This window comes from Dipteris shenzhenensis, chromosome 2, assembly GCF_047967505.1.
Source record: "Dipteris shenzhenensis isolate YYH24624 ecotype China chromosome 2, Dip_SZ_1.0, whole genome shotgun sequence".
NCBI classification, from domain to species: Eukaryota; Viridiplantae; Streptophyta; class Polypodiopsida; order Gleicheniales; family Dipteridaceae; genus Dipteris; species Dipteris shenzhenensis.
In genome coordinates this window covers 63,188,017-63,212,210 of record NC_141597.1, presented here as the reverse complement: position 1 = coordinate 63,212,210, position 24,194 = coordinate 63,188,017, and the positions used below count along the sequence as shown (strand labels likewise).

The 24,194-nt window shown below is 40.3% G+C and overlaps 1 long non-coding RNA gene across 1 annotated transcript; it reads left to right on the top strand.

Annotated features, from left to right (window-relative positions):
- The first annotated feature begins 245 nt into the window (after window positions 1-245).
- Window positions 246-3,685, top strand: LOC147905145 (uncharacterized). The gene is made up of 3 exons (XR_015543633.1): window positions 246-596; window positions 2,618-3,027; window positions 3,233-3,685. It is a non-coding gene; the product is annotated as an uncharacterized LOC147905145 (long non-coding RNA).
- The last annotated feature ends 20,509 nt before the right edge of the window (window positions 3,686-24,194 follow it).

The window sequence follows — 24,194 nt, the reverse complement described above, 5'->3', positions numbered from 1 at the left end:
GAGGAACTATGCATGGAACACTAGGATCATGTAATGGTGGGGGATATTAAGCTAGTGGGTACATCTTTATACTAGACCACCATGCCCACACAACATTAGATATTTATAAGGAGTTGATATGTTACATGCATTTTGCACTTATAAGATATGAAGAGAATTGTGAATACTAGAAGATTTTTTAAATGGTGGTCTGATTTTTGGTTGGCATTTTGGAGGTACTAGTACGCCTAGGGTGAAAAGTTGGTAATTGGGAGTGGGAAAAGAGGTGGCCACATGCCCATAGCCTTTTCCCCCTTCTTCTTCTTCTTCTATCTTGGAACGCATGCCCGTTGCCCAGGACTCCTCTTCTTCCTGGCACCCGAACTCTTGGCCTCCCCTTCCCTATACTGTGAGCTTCTCCATACTGTTGTCCAGCCTGCTTCTCATCGGTCTCCTAGCTACTTTGGTTGAGCAACAAGATTTTTCAGAACAATTAGGAAGACTCGGGTTTGAGATTGGCATGTAGCTCCAGAGACTCAAGGGAAGAGAAGCAAAACAAATTCAAGGCTGGCACACAGCTCTAGAGACTCGAGGGACAAGCAAGCGCATCCCCTCAGGTTTGCGATCTTTATTCCTTGTACTAGATCATATGCTTTGGAGCTTAGTCTCCTTGCCTTCACATACAAGTTAAAGTCCATAAAGCTAGAGCTCTCCAATAGCTCCTGCTATAGTCGCTGCTGCAGCTCTATAGCTAGCAAGTGAACTTCTTATGCCATGGCTCCTACCAGGCTGGAGTCACCTCTCAAATACATGCTACATAAGCCGCTCTTTGAATATTGTAGTTCTGAGTCTCTTCTCCTTTGATAATTTCCTCCGGGGAATACTCGGCCCAATGGAATGGGTCACGACCCAGAAGGGAGTAGAGATTTAAAAAAAAAAGGAGCCTACACAATGACGATCCCCTTGCTATTTACACTCAAGCAACTCTCCCGTAGCACTCTCTGTGAACCAACACAGAAGCAAAACCCAAGACACAGTCTATATATTGGCATCCAAGCTTACTTATTATTTCTTTCGCACAGGGAGACTTGGAGGAGCAACCGGACTCTGAGGAGCAGCCATTTTTTGACCTTCCATGACTCACTTTTGCTATGAAGAAGGACTTGCCATGGTAGAGAGCATTTCGCTCTCTCATGCAAGTATATACGCTGCCACATTATTGTGCTAACTACTCCTATAAGATATCTAATTGACTAGAGATGCATGCAAGGAGAAACGGTGGGGTAGTCACAAAGCTTCTAACAGGTCGATATCCTTGCAAACATTTGTTGAGCATAAGGCCTAGCCGCTTGAACTTTGGACTGATTATAGAAGAGGAGAAAAATCTTTTCTAAGGTTTGCATGGAATTGGATATGAAATCCTAGAGCATGTTATATACAGATGGCCATAGCATGTGCTATTGAAGAACAAGCGTGGAGATCCTATATCTTGATTGTCTTCGCAACGGATAGCTTTTATGTGGAACTTGTAGGATGTGGTCTACGGCCCTTTGGCCGATAAGGAATGGTAAGGGGAATATAGCTTAATGTAAATATTTTGGGTTATTTTATACATAGACTATAAGGCCTTTTACTAGCTTTTAATCCCCTTTTGGACCTTATGGTACTCCGATAGCACTCATAGGATGGTCTTGGATAGTCCCCTTTAATAATTGGATTGCCCACTTGTACTTGTCAGGGAATTGAATTGATCCTCACCTAGTTATTGGGGAGGAATTGATCATACACGCTAAGGTTCCTGCAAGATCCCCTTAAAAATGTTTACACTTATAAAATCCCCTAGCATATTCTTTTTAGAATAGACTATGGTGTCCTAACAGATTCACTAACCTTGGTTGGACAAGGTGGATCCCATGGATGGATATGGGGACAATTAGTTTAATTGGTGGTATTTATGTTGCATGGATCAGTTAATACATAATTCTATTGAGCTTGAATCCATTGCAACACCCCTTAGCGGGGATATTCTTTTCTACTTATAAATAGATTCACCGTGGGATGTAGGTACTGGAGACTCTTTTAAGACTTTATCTTCCAGGGTTAGCAGCATGGGTAACCTTGATATGGAGACCCTTTTAAGACTTTATCTTGTAGGGTTAGGAACATGGATAACCTTGATATGGAAAACGGAGGGCTCCATTTCATGATTAATGTCTTTTCCTTAAGGTCCCAAGGAATTTTGAAAAATCTGGTTACTCCCTTGGGAATTCTTCTAGCCTGCTATGAATACTTCATGGAAATTTTTATGCAGGTTTCTATGCATCAGTTTTTCAGGGTTCTTATTTGTAGGTCTAAGATGATTCAATGTTATGCTTGGATAAGAATTGAAAATAAAGGACAACAGGGCTTGTGATTATTCCATATATTCCCTTGAGAATCACTTTAACATTTTATACGCATTTCTTTAACTCTTTAAAAGCGAACCTTTGATCTTTTTCGAATACTAGAATGCCAAGATTTGATATTGCTAGTCTAGATAGAGTGACACGGATAACAATTGTGTGCCGAGACTGAAGCCTGCAGTCCCACAGTGCATTGTATTCATGTTCTAACATGCTATGCTTGTGGATGGATGCAGGTGAGTTGGCACACCTCTCCATTGGATTTGCAAGTAAAGTCTTGGGCATCGTATTGCGGAAAAGGATGTTGGCTACCTTGAAGGATACATTTGGGAGACTTATGATGAAAGATATAGTACTCTTGACCCTATCATGCACACTTATAGAAATGGATCTGTTAACAATGAGAACTGAAAATTGAACTACCTTGTAATTTAAAAATTATGTTATGGCTTTTAACTTTGCAAAAATTGATAAGGAGTTATTCTCTTGGATCCTCGATTAGAGATGCAGCTAGAAATCTCTCTCTTGGATTCTTGATTAGAAATGCAGCTAGAGTAATTAGATAGAATTCTTCTTGCTCAGGGATTCTCTTTGTTGCAGCTTTAAATCTTAACATAGATGTAATTATAGTCATGATGAAACAATGGTTGCTGCCAGGGGCCTTTCGAAGCTATGGTCTACACCCACTGTTGGGCGCTGATGACGTCAGTGGGGATGTCATAGTAGCTAGTCCCTGCTATGCATGATGGAGTTTATGGTTTTCAACCTTGTGAGTGACTATCATGAGATTGAAACTGCACTATGTTGTGTTTTTAGAGGATGAGTTTGGGAATGTTCCTGGATTCATCTAGGTAGCTGCCAGGGGCCTTTCGAAGCTATGACTAAGGATGTTGGGTAGTGGAGATTTAGATTCATTGAAATAGTAGGTAACACACACCGTTGCAAGGTCACTTGGATTTCAAAGATCCTAACTTGGTGGACTTGCTTCATCTCATACAGATCCCTTCTTGGTCAATCTTGATGAGGATCTAGCCAGACTTGGCTAGGAGGATCCATTATTGCCCCTATCATTGGCATACCGGGCTATCATGATGTTGTTCAATGGAACCAAATGTTATATGTACAATGGGAACATTTGAAATAACCTTTACTCATGACCTCGACCAATTGATCAAGGGACCTTCACATGATATATTATATGGATGTCCCTGACCCTTATCACTCTTATACCCTTAGTATTGGAGCCTTTCTGGCCCATTACTGGAATTTTTACATCTTCCACCGACTGGTCAGAAAGATTTGACATTGCCTTTTACTTTAATAGTACTCTAAGGAGCCACTCATATACACGACTACGACAATGGGATATGTATTCCAGTGGAAATTTACCCTCAAGTTTTATTTCTTATAAATGATGTGATTTTATCTAGGGCAATAGTCTGACCCAATCCATTGTGATGGGCGGACTGCTGCCCTCACTTGGATTGTGTGTCAGACGTGCGGGAATGCGGTTGGTGGGAAACACACACACACACACACACACACACACACACACCCCTTCCTCTCTTTTATATATAGACCCTGGCCCCATGCTAGCTCTCTCTCTCTCTCTCTCTCTCTCTCTCTCTCTCTCTCTCTGCGACACACACACACACACACTCACACACTCACACACACACACTCTTCCTACACTTTCCGCTCTTTTTGTTAGACCTTGACCCCCTTCTCTCTCTCTCTCTCTCTCTCTCTCTCGCTTGCTCTCTCTCTCTCTCTCTCTGGGATTTTATTAAATGTTTCCTTAATTTCTCCTTAATTTGTCTTATTATTTTCTTTTAATTTCCTTTCTTCCTCTTAATTATTTCATAATTTTTTCTAATTATTTCATTTTTTCTAATTATTTTCTTTAATTTTTCTCTCTTTATTTCGTCTCTTTTCTAAAATTTTAAATTTTTTTCCTAATTACCCGCCTTTTTCTACCTATTTTTTTCCAATATTTTTTCTCGTTAAGTTCTAACCCCCTTGATTTAATCTACTCCCAACCCCTTTAACTAAAACTACTCCTAAATCCTTTTTCTATTTCTAAACCCCTTTAATTAAACCACTAATCCTATTTACCCCTTTAACTAAACCCCTAATCCTAATCCTAAATTGTATTAAAAAACGTTCTACTTTATTTAAGACCTTCTATGCCTATTTAGACCCCCTCCCCGCACTTTCTAAACCTCCTACCTACACGCATTTTTATGCTCACCTAGCTGACCCGCCTCCCTAAACTACATATGTCCACCTATTATCCTAACCTACCTCGAGCCTCAACCCCCTTTCCTAAGTGACCCTCCCGACTACTCTCTTCCTAGCCTATAAAAGTCCTTCTACTAAGCAAACCATCTCCAAGCTCTGCCCGCTGCCACTAAACCTTCATTTATTCCTCCAATTACACGTACACTGTCCCCTCCACGTGCGCCCCCGCCCCCTCTCCTAGTATTTATATCCTTTAAGTCTATGTATATATATGCTTTAGTAAAACACCCCCCTCCATTTATATATCTATATATATATATATATATATATATATATATATAAGGTTTTTTCGCTCCATAACCCCCTCTCTAATAAGATATGTCCCCCCTTTTTTTTTCCTATAATTCCCCCCTCTACATTCCCCTCTAAATCCCCTTCTAAATCAATTTGCGTCCCCCCTAAATTCCCGGTGAATTTATCCTATGATATTCTCCCCTTCTTTCTCGTTATTTCCCCCCTTATAAAATCCATCCTTGAGTTATTCATTTGCCCTCTATTTTTTGCTTTTTTTAAAAAGCCCTTCTTCTACCCCTTTCTTTCCCTATAGATGACTATGTCCCCTTCTCTCCATGTATATAGTTTCGCTTCCTCTAATCAAAAAAATAAAATTTCCTTACAATTACACTCAGTATCTCTTGGTTAATTAATCGTGTACTAATTGATGTTCTTTCAGTATCTACCTTACCTTAGCAATCCTATTCCTAATTTGTACCTTATTAATTTCGTTTCTCACCTAGTTTTTTCTTGTTTTATTTTATTCACTCTACCCTATCCCTAGCTATTCCATTAAGATTACCCCTTCCACATACTCTACCAAATCCACACTCAAAGCTACCCATCTTTTACACTTGGAAAATTTTACATGAAGTTGGTTAAGTTTTTGGCTAAGCTTCTAATTTATATTGACCCTGATAACAAGGGAGGAGGGTTTATGACGCCTGTCTTCCCAACTTAAGTTAACCTAGTTCTTATCATGTTTTCTTGTTGGATCGTGGCAAGTATGCAAATTCTCTTCTTCAATAAGTAAGATGCTTGTCAAAACTGCACCGGCGTTATAATTTTTGTTTACACTTTGTATGAACAACCATGTAATAAATAATTTTTTATCCACCCTTATTTCAGCTTCGTGTGCCGTATTGTTGAAAGGTTTTTTATTTTAAACACACACACACACACACACACAAACTCCTCCCGTTGGGGACCCTTGTGACCCCCTATGATCATAGGGTATCCAAGGACCACTCTAATGGACTATTAGGAGTCGTGGAACTATGCATGGACCACTGGGATATTAAGCTTACATCTTGATACTGGACCACCATGCCCACACAACATTAGATATTTATAAGGAGTTGATATGTTACATGCATTTTGCACTTATAAGATATGAAGAGAATTGTGAATACTACAAGTGAGGTACAAATGGATACTACACCGCAATTATGTCTTAGTCCTGACAAGAAGAATTTGTGACAAGAAGATTTTTTGAATAGTGGTTCTTGATTTTTGGTTGGCATTTTGAAGGTACTAAGTATGCCTAGATGGAGATTAATGATGAGGGTAAAAAGTTAGTACTTGGGAGTGGGAAAAGAGGTGGCCACATGCCCATAGCCTTTTCCCCCTTCTTCTTCTATCTTGGAACACATGCTCGTTGCCTAGGACTCCTCTTCTTCCTAGCACCCGAACTCTTGGCCTACCCTTCCCTATACTATGAGCCTCTCCATACTGTTGTCCAGCCTGCTTCTCATCGGTCTCCTAGCTACTTGGTTGAGCAACAAGATTTTCACCACTTAATCAATTGGAGAAGAAGAACATAATCACACCACAAAAGCGACACTAGACTGGGTACAATCTCCCCCCCCTAGATGAGTGGCTCATGCTTCCTCATCTAGAGTATTTTATGATATTCCATAAAAGCACCAAGGAGCCAAAATTATCACTCTCATCCAAAAATGAGGGATTTGCTTTACATAGCCATCTTAGGTCCCAAAATGAATTATGTCCTCAACAAAATATATTGCTCAAACTTGCAATAATAAAACAAATACAAAATTGGCCCATGGCCATATATAATGCACTGTGTGACACCTCAATTGGTACCCTCGCACTAACTCCAATCCTCGCTATGAGTTCCATCACCTATACTCAAGCCGCCAATTACATTAGTTATTAACAATCGATTGAACGAATCATCGAATCAACCAATCCCAACATAACCGCTCTCAAAGCACAATAATCAAGCACAACACCAATAACACTAGTGACATCAGTATTAACATGGAATCACCCACAATACCAACCATCTAGCATGGCAAAACACAAGCTAGTTAGGCGTCCCCAACTAACCACACAAAGTATCCACTAGGACCCTCGTCACATCTGGTGCGCTCCTATGGAGTACTTTGCCATAGTCACACTTGACTAAAATAATAATGTCCAAAACAAGATATATATCAGAAATATATTTTTCGTAACAACAACTATGTGCCGACATTGAAGCTTGCAATCCCACAGTGCATTGTATTCATGTTCTAACATGCTGTGCTTGTGGATGGATGCAGGTGAGTTGGCACACCTCTCCATCGGATTTGCAAGTAAAGTCTTGGGCATCGTATTGTGAAAAAGGATGTTGGCTACCTTGAAGGATACATTTGGGAGACTTATGATGAAAGATATAGTACTCTCAACCCTATCATGCACACTTATAGAAATGGATCTGTTAACAATGAGAACTGAAAATTGAACCACCTTGTAACTTGTTGAATTTGGAAACTATGTTATGGTTTTTAACTTTGCGAAAATTGATAAGGAGTTATTCTCTTGGATCCTCGATTAGAGATGCAGCTAGAAATCTCTCTCTTGGATTCTTGATTAGAAATGTAGCTAGAGTAATTAGATAGAATTCTTCTTACTCAGGGATTCTCTTTGCTGCACCCTTAAATCTTAACATAGATGTAATTATAGTCATGATGAAACAATGGCTGCCAGGGGCCTTTCGAAGCTATGACTAAGGATGTTGGGTAGTGGAGATTTAGATTCATTGAAATAGTAGGTAGCACACACACACACACACACGCATGCACACATGCACACACACGTGCGCACACACACATGCACGCGCGCGCACACACATACACACACACACACACACACACACACATTCCTCTTTTCTCTTCTATCCATGCAAATCACATTTCTTCCCTTTATGCCCCTTTGGAAAACTCCCCCCTCTCTCTCTCTGATTTCCCCCCCCACCCTCTCTCTACCCTTCTTTCCTCTCTTTCTCCTAAGTTACCCCAAATCCTCTCCCTTTCCCAACTTACCCCTAATCTGGCTCCTTATGTCCTTATGTTCTCGCTAAATTTTCCCTAATTTTTCCTAAATTTTTCCTTGCATGCATGTTCCAGACCATGCTTATGATATGACTAGCAATATCTTTGAATACAAATCGGTCCTCTTTTAATACATGTTCTAGATCATGCGTACTTTTCTTTTCTAGCACTAAAAGCAAGTTCAAAATGTACATTTAGGAGTACCTTTTAAGGACTTTATGGCATAAAGACTCCCATTTCTCTTCAGTGAACTATGTGGCCTACAAGCTATCTTTCGCTTCGAGATGTGCACATTTTTTGAGCAAAAATTTACAAGTAGAAAAGTTTGAGCGATAATGTTGACACCAACCATGCTAGTAAATTTCTCAAAGGGATATACAATTGTTTCTTAATTTCTCATTTATGGAACCATATACGTACTTATTTATCATTATAACCCTCATTTTAGAGAACATCATCTATATGAGAACAAATAGTGAACACTTTAGAAATTGCTATAAATCCCTCCCTACCATACTCTCTTTTGAGGATTATGGTAATTCTATCAATTTAAAAGGGTTTCCCTTAGCTTTAGCAATCCCATATTTGAAGTATTGAGAAGATCTCATGTAACAATGTATACCATATTTCTTGGATGAGTAGGAAAAGGATATTGAAAATCTCATAATTGAAGCCATTATTATTGATCATAAATTAATCATCAAATATGGGAAGGAAAGGGAGGTATTTTCAAAATATTCCCAATTCTCCAAACCTAAGTACTTTTAAGGAAATGTGGTCCCTACTGCACTCCTTCCTACCATAATATGAATTAGAAAAAAGTTGTAACTTTCATATACATCTTGAAATTTCCAATTTATCTCTTCTATACCTATAAAAATTATAATTTGAAGCCTACCATTGCATAGATTATGAATTTTGAATATTTTTCCTTTTTACAACTCCTCAATCTAAGCTAAGGAGAAAAAGTTATGACCCATTCTTTTGTAGGTCCTCCAAGGGTATTCTGTCGGTGGAATAGTGTTGGGGCAAGCTCTTCAAACCACTGTTGCTCTAGCAGAATACACTTAGAGGGTCTATTAATAAGGCGTTAAATATTTTTCTTAGCTCATCCCGAGGAGCTGTAAAGAGGATATTTGCTCAAAATTTTACGATCCAACCAATGGTGAAAGGAAAAGAAAGGATATTTGAAAGTCATAAAATAGGTTGCCATTTGGACATTATATATGTATCTTATATAAAGGTATATTTATATCTATCTCTGTTCATCAATATTTCATATTTACTTACATATTCCTTGACATAATTTGGAATTTTGTGCTTCCCAAAAATGACTTGAGCCTATATATTTTGAACCCCACCTTTTGTCCGCTCGTCGCTCGGGGGTTTTCGCTCAGAAAGTGGAAACCCCCTTTCGCTGCACTTGCCAAATCTATCTTTCTCCACATGTCATCCTTGCATGTGCTTTCCAAATTCGTGTCCACCTCTTTCTAGATTGTGCCTTCCCTATTTCAAGGCTCAAGCATTTCATCTAGCTTACCAGCCTCTCAACCTCAACCAAGCCATCTTGAATTAGTTAGCTTTGTACAAAGTTTTTGCCTTTTACTTTTTGCTCTGGTTTATCAACTATTGCTGCACCTTATTTGAGGACTTAGCCTTGGATTTAAGTTTGAGTGATCTATTTCCCTTTTGCTAAGCTTTTCCATGGTCTCTGCCTCATGGGGTGCACCTAAAAATCTTTAATCATATGATGTGTGTACATAGTATAGGGGATTTTTTAATCCCATAAATTCACAAAAATATACATACATAAGGTATTTTTTGATTCCCAAAATTTAAAAAAGCAAATTTCTATAAAGAAAAGAAATGCATGACATGTATATTAGTAGGGTATAGTTATTACCAGTTGAATACATGTTGTTCAAAGGTGTTTCTAAAAAGTCCCCTCCTTGGAGAGGTCTCTACCCTTTTTCGTTGCCTATATTAATGTCTACCCCCTATCTTTGCCTCTATTGATTCACGAACCCCAATATTTCTCCATACTTTTTTATGTTCCTTTTTCCTTTTTCCTTGGCAAAACTAATAGGATCTACATGTGAACAAGAGAATCTTGACTTTGGGAATCCTTTTTCCTTGAATAATTCTACTTCCTCCTTTACTATTAATGCATAACTTCAAGAGAACTACAATGGCCCCTTACGGGCCATTATTACTTCTATCAATTTCTTATATAATACCACTACCCATTTGAACTCGTTTCTTTGCCTTTAAAAGTTTGACTTCATTGAAGGTACTTATCCTTTGTGTTCTCTTGTGATATATGCAATATATTATACTTCGACTCATTTTCGAGGCAACATCTACAAAGTCACTCAACTTTATGGGCCTACCTTCAGAGAGTAATCTATTTTCTATAGATCTAAGGTCTCTTAGATCTTTGCAATATCTAATTTCATAGTCTAATTGCAATATCTATTTTTAGAGTGCACCCAAGGCATCTACCTAGAAATATGTAACCATATAATGTGGGCCCAATAATACGGGGTATTTTAATCCAATAAATCTATAGAAACATACAAAATCATAAAATGCAAATGTTTATAAAGCAAACAGGTATGTAGGACTTGAGACTGCAGCACTCCCAAAAGAGAACACATATCCACTGGTAGATCATCTATTAGAAATACTACCAGCCCAATCAGCATTAGTGTATTTGAAACCCAGTCTCATAAAATAGTCCATACTGCAATGTGGACTTCACATACCTTAGTATGCGTCTAGCCACATCCAAATGCAGTTTCCTTGGAGCTTGCATAAACTGACTTACCAACCCAACAACATAGCTCAAATCTGGCCTGGTAATAGTCATATAAATCAAACTTCCTACTATGCGTCTGTACATAGTAGGGTCTTCCAGAAGCTCACCTGCATCTGCGCTCAACTTCACATTCTACTCCAAAGAAACTGAAATAGGCTTACAACCTGTCATCCCATATTTGGATAGCATGTCCAATCCATCCTGCCTCTGTAAGAGCCATATCCCACTTGTGGATCTAATCACCTCAATGCCCAAGAAGTAACGCAGCTCTCCCAAATCCTTCATCTCAAACTTCTGCTTTAATAGCATTTTCACATGAAGGATATCTTCATCACTATCACCTGTGATGATCAAATCATCAGCATAAATGACAAGCAGCATAATGCCTTTCTTTCTCTGTTTTTCTCACATAAAGTGAGAAATCTGCCTTGGAAATCTGAAAGCCAATAGTGACAAGATACTGTCCTATCTTGTCAGACCATGCTCTGGGTGCTTGCTTCAAACCATACAAGGCTTTCTTCAACCTGCAAATAAACTCAAGATGAACAAAACGAACATAACCTGGTGGTTGCTAAATATAGACCTCTTCTTGCAAATCACCATGCAAGAAAGCATTCTTTACATCCATTTGATGTAAAGACCATCCCTTTGATGTAGCCATAGCAATGATTGCTCTTACGGTTGCCATCCTTGCAACCGGACTGAATGTTTCTTCATAATCAATGCCATATGTTTGTGCATACCCCTTGACAACTAATCTTGCCTTGTATCTATTCACAAAACCATCTGCATTGTGCTTCACCTTATAAATGCACTTGCAGAGCCAATTGCATTCTTGTCTTTAGGCAAAGGCACCAATTCCGATGTAGCATTTGCTTCTAAGGCATCCATTTCTTCATCCATGGCTTTCTCCCATTTTTCTTTTCCCATGGCTTGCTCAAAAGAAGTGGGTTTTGGTTCATGTATCACTTTGACTATATAGGCATAGTGAATGGCTGTAAATCCATCAAATTTCAGCCTATCCACAAGATACCTTGCTCTGGTAGACTTACACAAAATAGGTTCACTACTAGGTGCTCTCAAAACATCCCTTGTCTTCCTTACTCCAGGTGTAACAATAGAAGGAATACCCAACTCATCATCAAGGCTCTGTTCTGAGCCACTGGATTCACCATCCACATAAGAGTGACCTGCATTCACATCAACCATGGGCTGATCTACTTCCTCTTTTCCTTTTCGTGATACTTGCATACCACTATTTGCATTGCTTTGAGGAGATCCTCCTGATCTCAATTTGCCTATCCATGGCGAAGTGTGTGAACCACTGCTAGGACACTACAGGTCCACTAATATTTTGTGATTGTTGCTGTGAATTCTGTGCAGCATTACCATTTTGTGCATCTACATCATCGATCACATTTACTGGTTTATACCAGCTACTCATCTCATCAAAAACAACATATCTGCTCATTGTCAACTTATGAGTAGAAGGATTATAACATCTATACCCTTTTTGCTGCAGAGAATAACCAATAAAGATGCACTTCTCAGCTTTTAGATCCAATTTAGATCTCAACTCATCTGGCACATGAACATAGCCAATGCAACAAAAAACTTTCAAATGAGAAATATCTGGTTTCCTACCAGTATACCTCTCCTCTCGTGTCATGCCATGTATTGCTGCAGTGGGAGTCTTGTTCATTATGTAGACTGCTGTAGTAACTGCTTCAGCCTAATAATAATCTAGCAGGTCTTTTTCATCGAGCATGGCATGAGATACCTCTCCAATATGTCTGTTTTTCCTTTCTGCAAGTCCATTTTGCTATGGGGTATGACTGCATGAATATTGTTGCTTTATGCCATGCTCTTGCAGAAACCTTGCAAACTCATTTGAGAGGTACTCTCCCCCTCCATCTGACCTTAGGTATTTTATTTGCAGGCCTGTTTCTTTTTGAACCATAGCATTAAAAGCTTTGAAATGCCCAAACACTTCACTTTTCTTTCTCATAAAATACACCCAAACTTTTCTGCTGTAGTCATCAATAAAAGTGACAAAATAATGACAGCCTCCAATAGATGCAGCTTTAGTAGTCCACACATCAGAGTGGATTAATTGCAATGGCGTCTTACTCTCTTGAACATGTCTAGGAAATGGTTTCCTTGCCTGTTTTCCAAATTGACAGGCTTCACATACCTTATGCATTTCTGCAACCTTGAACTTAGGCAATCCTTCAATAATATTTTGGGCATGCATTAATTTAAGTCGCTGTACATTAACATGACCAATGCGTTTATGCCAGATATCAATATCTGCAACTACGCCGGTCCCATGTGCAAACATTGATGTACTCAATTCAGGCATGTTCGCATCCAACGTAAACATCCTGCCCTTCTTCTTCCCTTTTGCTATCAAGCGACCTTTATTTTTCATATCCTCAATAAAGCATCCATGAGGATTAAATCTAACCTGCAAGCCCTGCTCAACCATTTGACCAACAGAAACTAGGTTCTTGGTGATATTCGGGACATGAAATACATTAGACAGGTATTTCTTTTTCCCATCCTGCATAGACAAATGAATTTTACCAATCTGCACAATAGGATGTTCAGTATCATCACCAGTCTCCACAAATCCTGGTCTTTCCATTTTCCTTGCATCCTGCATCCATTCTACGTGACCTATCATGTGGTTTGATGCACTTGAGTCAACATACCACACATCATTGCTTTCTTCTGCACTTGTCACAGAATTGGTCATGTGCTGCACCATAAACAGATGCTCATTTTTGTCATCACCCTATCTACTAGAGGATGCATAATTGCCTTGCTGCAATTTTTCAGTCATGATGTCATTCTACTTTTTATAGCAGTCTTTAACCATATGACCCATTTTACCACAGTAGTAGCATTCAACATTGCTATTTGCATTTTGGCCTCTCTACCATCCACCACGACCTCTTTGGCTCCCCCTGCCTCTAAAGTTACCATGTCCTCCTCCATAGGACTGGTTTTCTTGAATTTGCTACATATTCTGATTTCTGCCACGGCCTCCAAATCGGCGTGCTCTACCTCTGCCTCTAACTCTTCTAGCATTTGAGTAGAAGAAAACTTCTTTTGAAGTTCCTCCTGAAGAAGATGCACCACCATTTCTCTGCTCTTCAAAAATTAGAAGAGCAATCAACTCCTCAAAATCAGGAAAATTCTCACGGACGGCAATGGATGTCCGGAATTGTGCATAATCCTTTCCTAGACCATGCAAGGTTACATAAACTAAATCATCATCTTCCACTGGTGACCCAATAGAAGCAAGTGCATCTGCAATCTTCTTCACCTTCATGTGGTAGTCATTGATGCTCATATTTTCTCTCTGCACATTATGCAACCCCTGCTTGAGTTGCATTTTCCTAGCTTGCATATTTGTGCTATACATTTTTGTCAAAGTATCCCATGCCTCCTTCGGCGTGCTTGCATCCTGAATATGCACAATCATAGAATCTAAAATACTTATAAACAGCCAGTACATAACTTTTCTGACTCTCTCATGCTAGCCTTTAAATGCTTGCAACTCCTATTGATTGGGAACATTAGGAATAACTGGTTCTTGTTCAACTCCAGTAATGAACTCACAATAGCCTTTTTTCTTAAGGAAATTCGTCATTCTAAACTTCCATGCTTGGAAGTTGTTCTTATCAAGCTTTTCAGTGACAATCTGTGAAAGAGCATCAGACGCCATTACAAAACACTGCAAAATATTCTGTCACTGCAAAAAAACACAACTTTTGCCTCACAAGGGCAAATCTGCAAAACTGACGAGAGTGGTATTTGACCACACAGTCACTCCTAGTGACGATTATGCATCAACAAGCAATAAGAATGATTTTGTCACTTCCAATAAGAATGATTTTGTCACTTCCAATATCTCTGCGCACAGGCATACGATGTAATTTCTGTGATAACTTTTCACCGACCTGCAAAACAGTGGTCGCACAATAAAAATAGGGCACTTTCCTGAGTGTCTGTGGAAAACTTTCGCCACCAAAACGGGCCCCAAAATGGCCTCGAATCAAAAAAATAATTTCACCAAGGGCTTTGCCCTCACCCGTAGCACATACTGTCCTCTCGCCACACTGCAAAGGACGTCCTAATCTGAGACAGTGCACTCTTGCACTTTCCGGCTATGCTACCTGCATAGATTTGCTCCCAAACTCAAAAAAAGGAAAGCAACACTGATACTCTTACTAGGACACCGTGAACTTGGTTTGCTTTCTTGAGCTCCTTACTACGAACCGAGCTCTGATACCATGTGAAGAGTGTGGGAGAGAAGGAAGGAGTCTCACTTGTGGCTTTCTCACATACACAATGGGGGAATACACACAAAGATGGAGGCTAAAAATAGTTTTCCTCTTCTTAGTTATGAAAGCCAAAAGAACTCTAAGTACAAAAGAATAGGTGAACCCTATATGTCATGGGTCCCAAACTAAACTCAGCTAACTAAGGTGGCATACTAACTGAGCCACTAACTAGAGTACATAAAGATAGCTATCATCCAGCTATTATTCATGGGCGGTGTACCAACCGCATCTGCAGCCAACAAGTCGGTGACATTAATGCACAACGGTCACCCTGGCATTTCATGAGTGGAGCTCGATATCTCAACACATCATGCAACAGTGGTTGGTTTAGCTCAAATACTAGTTATGTGCTTATCTTGTGATTGAACAAAAAGTAGCAGCAATATATTTCACAAACAGAACAAAAATATATTGTTATTTTACTAAACAAGCCCAGTGGTTTGAACGTCATACAGCCATGGCTAGTTCAACTCAAACACCAGTCTTGTTGAACGTACATTAGTTGTTGACTAGCTCGGTGGTTGAAAATAATGTGTTCCTTAGTACTTAAATTAGCTAAATTTAATTTCCTACTACTCGGGTCATATACCACTTAATTTCTAGACCGAGATGGCTTGGACTTAATGTGATTGTGATTGTCCTAAGCTAGCCCGGTGCTGTTTTAAGTCAAATAGCAGTATCTGATTTAATTGTGGTTGAATAGAAATAAAGAAATGAAAAGCAATATATTGGTATAGAAATGAAAAGAAATATATTGCTATTTTCTAATTGTGAAATTTAGAAATGAAAAGCAATATACTTGTTATTGTCTAATTGTGATCGTCAGGCTAAACCAGTCCGATAGTTGAAATAGTGACTGTCCTAAACCAACCTGGTGGTTGAAATTGTGACCGTGTCCTAAACTAGCCCAATCGTTGAAATTGTGATTGTCCTAAACCAATGCGGTGGTTGAAATTGTTTTGTTTTACTATTATCTTATTATATATGACTACATTAAATCAGCCCAGGGGTTGAAATTGCTTTGTTTTCATGTAGGTTGATTAGTTTAATTAGACAGCATTTTTGCACATACTGTATTTTGTATTATTTTCCTCATAGTAGTGCAAAAAGGGGGCCTGCATGTTGGGTCAGTAGACAGATTGTATCTCAATTTTATGGATTAGAATCCTGACATTTTAATTAGGCAAAGGGACTTTGAGCATTGGAAGCCCTGGTGCATTAGGAAACTCAAAGTCAGGAAGGTTTATTGTTGCCGATTTGCCAAACACACATAGGCTTTGACCTGTGCAGGCAAGCTGTGAATGACTTGAGATCTAGTCGTATTGGAGCATTGCTCCAATGGGATCGATGGCCATGTCTCCTCGATGAATGTGCATTCTATAGGCGACCTAGATCCTCACCATGTGTCACAAGAAAGGCCACTTGGATCCTCATCATGTGTCCCAAACAACCACCGTGCTTGTTTTGGTAAATCCCAAGGTTGCACACAAGGAAAATAGCTCCCACAAACAGGTTGGTTCTCTTTAATTATTGTCATATTTCAACCACCATGGTAGTGAAATACTAGAAAATGCATTTGTTTATGGCATCCTCTATAGGCTGGTTCTCTTTAAATATTGCCAAATTTTAACTGCCAGGCTATGACCACAAATCCTAAACGAATGAATTGCATACCATTCATCTTGTAATAATAGAAGCAAACCACCACGCTGGTAGCAATTAATATCCTAGTGTGCAACCAACCACTATGCTGGCGACCACTTATCCTATACTACCGCCTTGCTATGCTAAAATGGATCATATTGTTGCAAAGTGCTATAGTAAAACAGTCCCCTTTAGGTTGGTTCTCTTTATCTATTATCAGAATTTAGCCACCATCGGTCTGGTGACCATAAGTCCTAAATGAATTACGCTCTATGGAATCGTTCTATATTATTGGAAAATTTCCATCAAATTATAAAGTGCAACTCAAGGAAACATTTTCAAATTATAAAGTCCAAGTGAGTGAAGCAGTCATAAGAAAATAGAACCAGCTTTGAATCCAACTAAATAATCCAACTAAATGCAACATTTTCAAATTATAAAGTCCAACTGAGTGAAGCAGTCATATCCAAGGATAGATAAATGGTGAATTATAACTTTAAAACTGAAGTTATATAGAAAAGCCAAATGTATAGTTAGCCCCTAAAGCTCCATACCCGGGTAGTATACAACCAAGTTTTACTCTTCTACATTTTAAAAAGAGACCTCCATCGTATCTAAGGATGGATAAATACAAAGGCAATTTACTACTCTTTTTTTAAAAAAAGAAGACAATTTTCTAAAGTTCTATTGAAAAGCCGACTATTTCAGAGGGGTGGTTACCCCCTAAAAAAGTCCTGGGTAATATTAATCCAAGATTCCAAGAGATCAAGTCTGAGATCTTTGAAGGACTTTATATTTACACAAGGATTCCAAGACAAGGGCTCGACACTTCGCACAATGGGATCCTTCAGCAACATATTTCGCAAACTGTGGGTTCTTATAGTATTGAAGGCCTTCCCACAGCTCCTCCTACAATATGACCATCTTGTGAATGACACTCTTAGGAACTCTATGTTCCTTCTCCAAGCAATCAATCTCATCTACGATAATCTTGGGTTGTCGAGGGATCCCTTGCGAAATGGCTTCATCAAGCTCAAGACAAGCGATAGAAAAAATATCATTGGTGTTGTGGCTTTCCATCTTTGTTCCTTCACTCGAGAGTTGTTGGGTTTTTAAACTAGTTGCTCTCTTGCTATCCAAGCTGTATTTGTTCACATATTCTAATATGTCAAATCAAGCCATCTTGACATGCTCAACGATGTAATCCAATGAGATATTTGCCATCTTTGAAGATCCGTGTACTGATAGATTCCCCACACATTACCTTGATGAATGTGATAGGTTATTTGTATGATAGTTAAGGCTAGAAGAGGTAGGCACTGGCAAGGAAATGCATTTTTGTTGGTTTAGGATTAACTACTACAACGCCCACAAAATATAACCTTTAGTAAATCCCAAACAACCACCGCGCTTGTTTTAGTAAATCCCAATCAATAAATTCCAAACAAGGGAAAATGTAAATCCCAAATAGTATACTAATCACAAAAAACCACCATGCTTGTTTTTGTGACGATGATTATGCATGAGGGACCATCTAATTCATAGATTCAGATTAGCAGTCAGCCGGAATCAGATTGTAATAACAATGATTGTGCATGAGGGACCATCTAATTCATAGGCTCAGATTAGCATTGAGCCAGAATCAGACTGTAATAACAATGACTTTGCATGGGGGACCACCATCTAGTTCACAAGCCTAGATTAGCATTCAATCAGTTCATCAGACTGTACTAACAATAGTTCTTGTTCTTATGACCGAGAACTATTGTTGTTACAGTCTGATGAACCGACTCAATGCTAATCTGATGTCCTATTTTATTGTTGCCTTTCTTCAATTGATTGTAATAACAATGACTTTGCATGAGGGGCCATCTAGTTCACAAGCTCAGATTAGCATTGAGTTAGAATTAGACTGTAATAACAATGACTTTGCATGAGGGACCATCTAATTCGCACGCTCAGATTAGCATTAAGCTAAAGTTAGACTATGAGAACATATCAGACTGTTAGAATTTTTTGATGACCAAGAAATTCTCCCATGGCAACCATTTAATTGCACGTCATGGCTAGACGATGATGTATATGACCGCCTACGGTAGGTTGTGCTACCACCAAGCTCGGTCCATATGCCATCGCTCCTCCCCACTCATCCCATTGAATTATCATGATCTTGGCTCCGATAACTGAGAAATTCTCCCATGGCAACCATCTAATCGCATGCCATGGCTAGACGATGATGTATATGACTGCCTATACTAGGCCGAGCTACCAGCAAGCTGGGTGCATGTGCCACCGCTCCTCCCCCCTCATCCCATTGAATTATTATGATGTTGGCTCCAATGACCGAGAAATTCTCCCATGGCAACCATCTAATCGTACATCATGGCTAGACAATGATGTATATGATCGCCTGCGCTAGGGTGGGCTACTAGAGTAAAGTCCAGCGGGTGGATTGTGTGCTCTTAGTAGCGATAGACACCCAGAGTCGCACAAACTGACATAAGAACTAGCTATATAAAGGGCTTAAGGGCACAGAAACGATTCACCACACCCAGGTAAATTCCTCTCCTACCCCCTTTCACGCTCTCCAAGCCCCCTTCAACCCCTATAATGAATCTTTGGATGCAACCTCGATGCCCCTTCATAATGCTGCCCAAGTCATGGGATCCATTGTTTGCCTTGGCTCTCCATCTTGCAACACTCCACCAACCATAGCCATGACCAAGTAAGTTGCAAGATGGGGAGCCAAGGGAAACGGGTCTTAAGGGGGGGATTGCAAAATGGATTTCAAGTCCGTCACATATGATCCTGTTCTCAGCTATGAATGTCAGTCGTCATTGTTCCATCAGGCACTAGGAGAGAATTCAACTTGGTGATGAGCCTCTTGTAATTGAGCACAACTTTCGACACGCCGGAAGGAGAACTCAACTTGGTGATGAGCTCTAACACATTGAGAGCATGCATCGGTGTGCTGGAGTTCACTACCATTGGATTGAGTTCCTTGTCCACTGTTGAAGGTTGTGCTCAATTGAGCTTACCACCAAGTTGAGTTCTCTCTCCTAGTGCCTTAAAGGAAGTTGCTATGAAGAAGGTTATGTTCAATTACTAGGTGCTCGTATTGTCCCTTGCATATGAGGAGTTTCGGGTCAAATTTGTAAGGAAGTGCGAACTACGATAGCACTACGAGGTGTTCGTATTGACCCCTACATACAAGGCACCAAGTCAAAAGTGTAAGAAAGTGCTAACAAGAGAAAAAAGTGACACTAGGTCCCGCCACAACGGTGGTGCTCTCAAGTGCGAAAAGTGTTTAAGTGTCACAAAGACAAAGTGCTAGCATTGTTGGATGGAATCTTTTTTGTTAAATATTTGCTTTGGATATAATTTATTTTGTTTCAATTTTGATGTAATACTATTATTGCAAAAACTATCAGATGTAATTTCTTTTGTTTCAATTTCAATGTAGTACCATTATCGCAAAAACTATTGTTGTTGTTACTTCGGTAGTGAAAGTGGCTTTAAAGAAGCACAAATGGAATATTTTTGCCCTCGTTTACATTTTACTGCATCCATAGGCATCGTTGCACAAGAAACTATTGAAAAAATTCTCGTTACTGTAGTGCAAATGGTTCCCAGATGCCCTCATTTAGGATTCATTGCAACCGGTGCGATTGCTGCACAAGTAATTGTTACTAAGGACTAAAATAGCTCTAAAATAGGACTATATTTTCCTTATCTTGGAGCTAAAATAGCACTAAAATAGCTCCAAGAACTAGCAAAAATTGTTGCACAAGGACTAGTAGGACAAAAATAGCTTCAACATAGGAGTATATTTTCCTTGGTTTAGAACTATAATAACTCCAATAACTAGCGTAGTGGTTTAGAACTATAATAATTCCAATAACCAGCACAATGGTTGTAAGGAAACTATCATAAATTGCAAATGTCTACATTTTCCTTAGCTTGGAACTAAGATAGCTTGAAGAACTAGTGTGGTGGTTGAGAAATTGTTGCACAATGAGTAATAGGACTAAAATAGCTCCAACAACCAGCACGGTGGTTGCAAATATGGACCTTGAGGGGTCCCCTTTAGGGATTGACTTGCCACGGTGGTCTTCATGCCAACATGGTGATCTCTCCATGCCAACATCATTGCTCGAGCCAGCACAACAAAAGATTGTGTTGCACAGCGATAGATGGCAAAGTTGCACAATGATAGATGGCAAGGAAAAAGTTTTGTGCTATAGCTAGGCCAACGTGGTGGTCGCTCCATGCCAACATCATTGCTCGAACCAACACGATGGTCAGTGTAACAAAAGATTTTGTTGCGCAGTGACATATGACAAAGCTATGCAGAGACAGATGGCAAAGTTGCACAATGACAGGTGGCAAGGCAAAAGCTATGTGATGTAGTCAGCCCAGAGGCAAAGCAATAGTCTCTGTGCTCATGAGTAAATGCATATAGTGCCATGTATCGAGCTCTGCGCTATTGACAATGATAAGATTATGTCTCAGTATTACGCCAGTGCGGCAATCATGATGTTGAAAAAACTTTCGACAAGAGCACGGGTCAACGCAAAATTCAAAATCTCACCCACCAACGCGTCATGGCCCCTAAATGGCCTTGAAAATAGTTTCGCAATTGGCTACACCCAAGCAAACGTTGACCCTGGATATGCTTGATTCCAAAGGGGGGAGATAGATTGAATATTAGGAAGTGGAGACCGATCACCTTATTGGACACTACTTACAAGATCTTGGCCAAAGTCTTGAGCGCAGTTGAGACCCCACATGCCAGACAACATTCATGATATGTAGACTGTTGGGAATTGTGTGATCAAGAGCTTTCTCTAGTAGTCATATGATCATGTGTATGTGTGTGTGTGTGTGTGTGTGTGTGTGTGTGTGAGAGAGAGAGAGAGAGAGAGAGAGAGAGAGAGAGATTGTGATTGTGTGAAGCACACTTAGTGCTATGAGGTGTTTGGACCATGACACATGTGATGATGTAATGCAAGGCCCCCACTTGGGGAGGCGCCTTTGATTTAGGAGTTCCTATGATGTAGGAGTTATCTCCTTTGATGTAGGAGAGGTGCATATGATTTAGGCCACCCTCTCTCTCTTTCTATAAAATGAGAGGCTTTCCTCTAAAATGAATGGAACACTTCACTCTTTGGTTCCAACATTCTCTTCTATGATGTCCTCCTCCTCTCCCACTCCCCAACATAGATGGGATTTGTTCAGGTACGTAGTATCTTGGACATCTTTACTTTCTAGGAGGCACTAGATTAGGCTAGGGAGGAGTTGAAGTCTCTCACCATCCTTCCCTTAGATTTCAAGAAGGCATATGATAGAGTGGGGTCTCAGTGGAGTGGCCTTTTTAGAGGGCACCATGCGAAGACTCAATTTCTCAGAGTGGTGGACTCGGCTTTATACGTAGGGAGCTCTAGCCAAGTGGTCATTGGAGGGCACATGGTGAGGCCATCTCTATTTTTTGCTCAGTTCGATGGGCTGCCTGCTCACCCCCTTCCTCTTTCTTTTAGTAGTGGAGGCATTGGGCTATTTTCTACAATCTCAGCTGGTTGGTCTCACAAGAATGAGGTTGTCAATGCGACAAGAGGAGGAAATGCTAGATTCATAGTTTATGGTTCATCTGCAAACTCTAAATGTGGAGGGTGGTCAGCCGTGTGCCTTGAGGTCATCAGGGGGGCCTTGGCTATCTACTATGACCTAGCCTCTAGGGCCCGCATTAACTAGACCAAATCTGTTGGCTTCTTCGCGAGCATAGAAGTGGGTCAGGAGGTCTGAGACTAGGGGGCCTCTTCTAACTTTTGTTGGATTCCACAGAAATAGATAGTGAGATACCTCGACTACCAAGTGGGCATGGAAATCTCAGTAGAGTAGTTGATTAGACCGTTTCTAGAGAGGGTTTAGTGCAAGAGCTCAGACAAACTCTCCTTAGCATTTAGAGCACTTGTGATCAATCAGGTTCTTCTTGCCATCGCCTGTGGTATATAGCCTCTTGTTGGTGTTTCCACACAGGGTTGTATGGTGCAATTGAGATGGTTGGTGTGCAACTTCCTTTGGGCAGGTTTGGATGGCACAAGGAATATATAATAGAGCCTACATGGCATGGCACACTGTGAGCATGCCGTAGACATAAGGAGGTTTGGGCATCATTGATCTAGAGATGCAGAGCAGAGCCCACTTGAGAAAGCTAGTGGTTCGTGATCTCATTCTAGGTGTGGAGCCTTAGAAGTTCCTTCTTCAATAGGGAGATCCTACGAAACACTCCTCACATGGATAGATAGTGGCAACAACCCCGTAGTGGATCTTTTCAGAGGCGCCCCTCAGAGGAAAGGGATCCCCCCTCATGAAGAGCCTTTTTAGAGTCTAAATGCAACTGGCTAGGGGGCTCCAACCCTTCTTGCAGGGAGGAGTTTGAGAGGCAACTGATCATTTGACACCTAGAGGTCCGAGACACATAGGGGCGTATGTTAGGCTAGCAGACACATATTGGATGGGTGCAGTGGGACAGTGGCCCAACTAGATCTTTCAGAGTCTGGAGCCAACTCCATAGGGATGCAAAGACCAGAGCATAAAAACTCTTGCATTTCAGGGGGGCAGGTACACGGATAGCAAACTCTTGACGCAGGTATCCTCACCTCTTGGTGGGAAGGTCTACACAATCCTTGGACCTCTCATAGTTGGTATGGGCAGTTTTCACAAACAAGGGTGCCTCTCAGAGTTTGCTTTTTTTGGGAGATCCTTGTTTCACTGCAAGTTTTACAAAGTAGGACTTGGAGGCCTATTACAAATTGAGACAGGCAAGGATGGCACATTGATCTGAGCACAATCCTGTCATCCCTAGAAGGATCCGTTTGGTGTTTGTGGCTCTAGGAGCATTGTCTCCTCCCTGATATTTAATGGCAACCGGGGGAGTGGTTTTGGCTAGCCAGAGTAGGGCAATCGAGTAGAGTAGAGAAGATGCTCTTTTTCTTATACATAACGGCTAGCCTCTCTAGCATATAGAGTACATGGACAAAGGTCTTTGAGAAAGATGCATCATCACCTTCCCATGTACACCCGACACCCTCACCAAAGAACAGAGAGAGTCCAGTGCAGTCGGATGTTGGGAGGTCAGCAGATCACTCCAGCTGCTATCCTTTTTGCCATCTGGTAGGACATTATCTTTACTTTGTGTGCCATTTGGGAGTGCGATACTCTAGGATCGAGAGCGACTATTGAAGGACGGGAGCGATTCTGCAAGGGTTGACCTACAAGCGTCTTCTACGTCGAAGATATCCCTTGGATGTATAAACCCCCATCCTGCTTGTTCCAGAGATTCCCTAGGCAATGTGTTGGGTTCTCT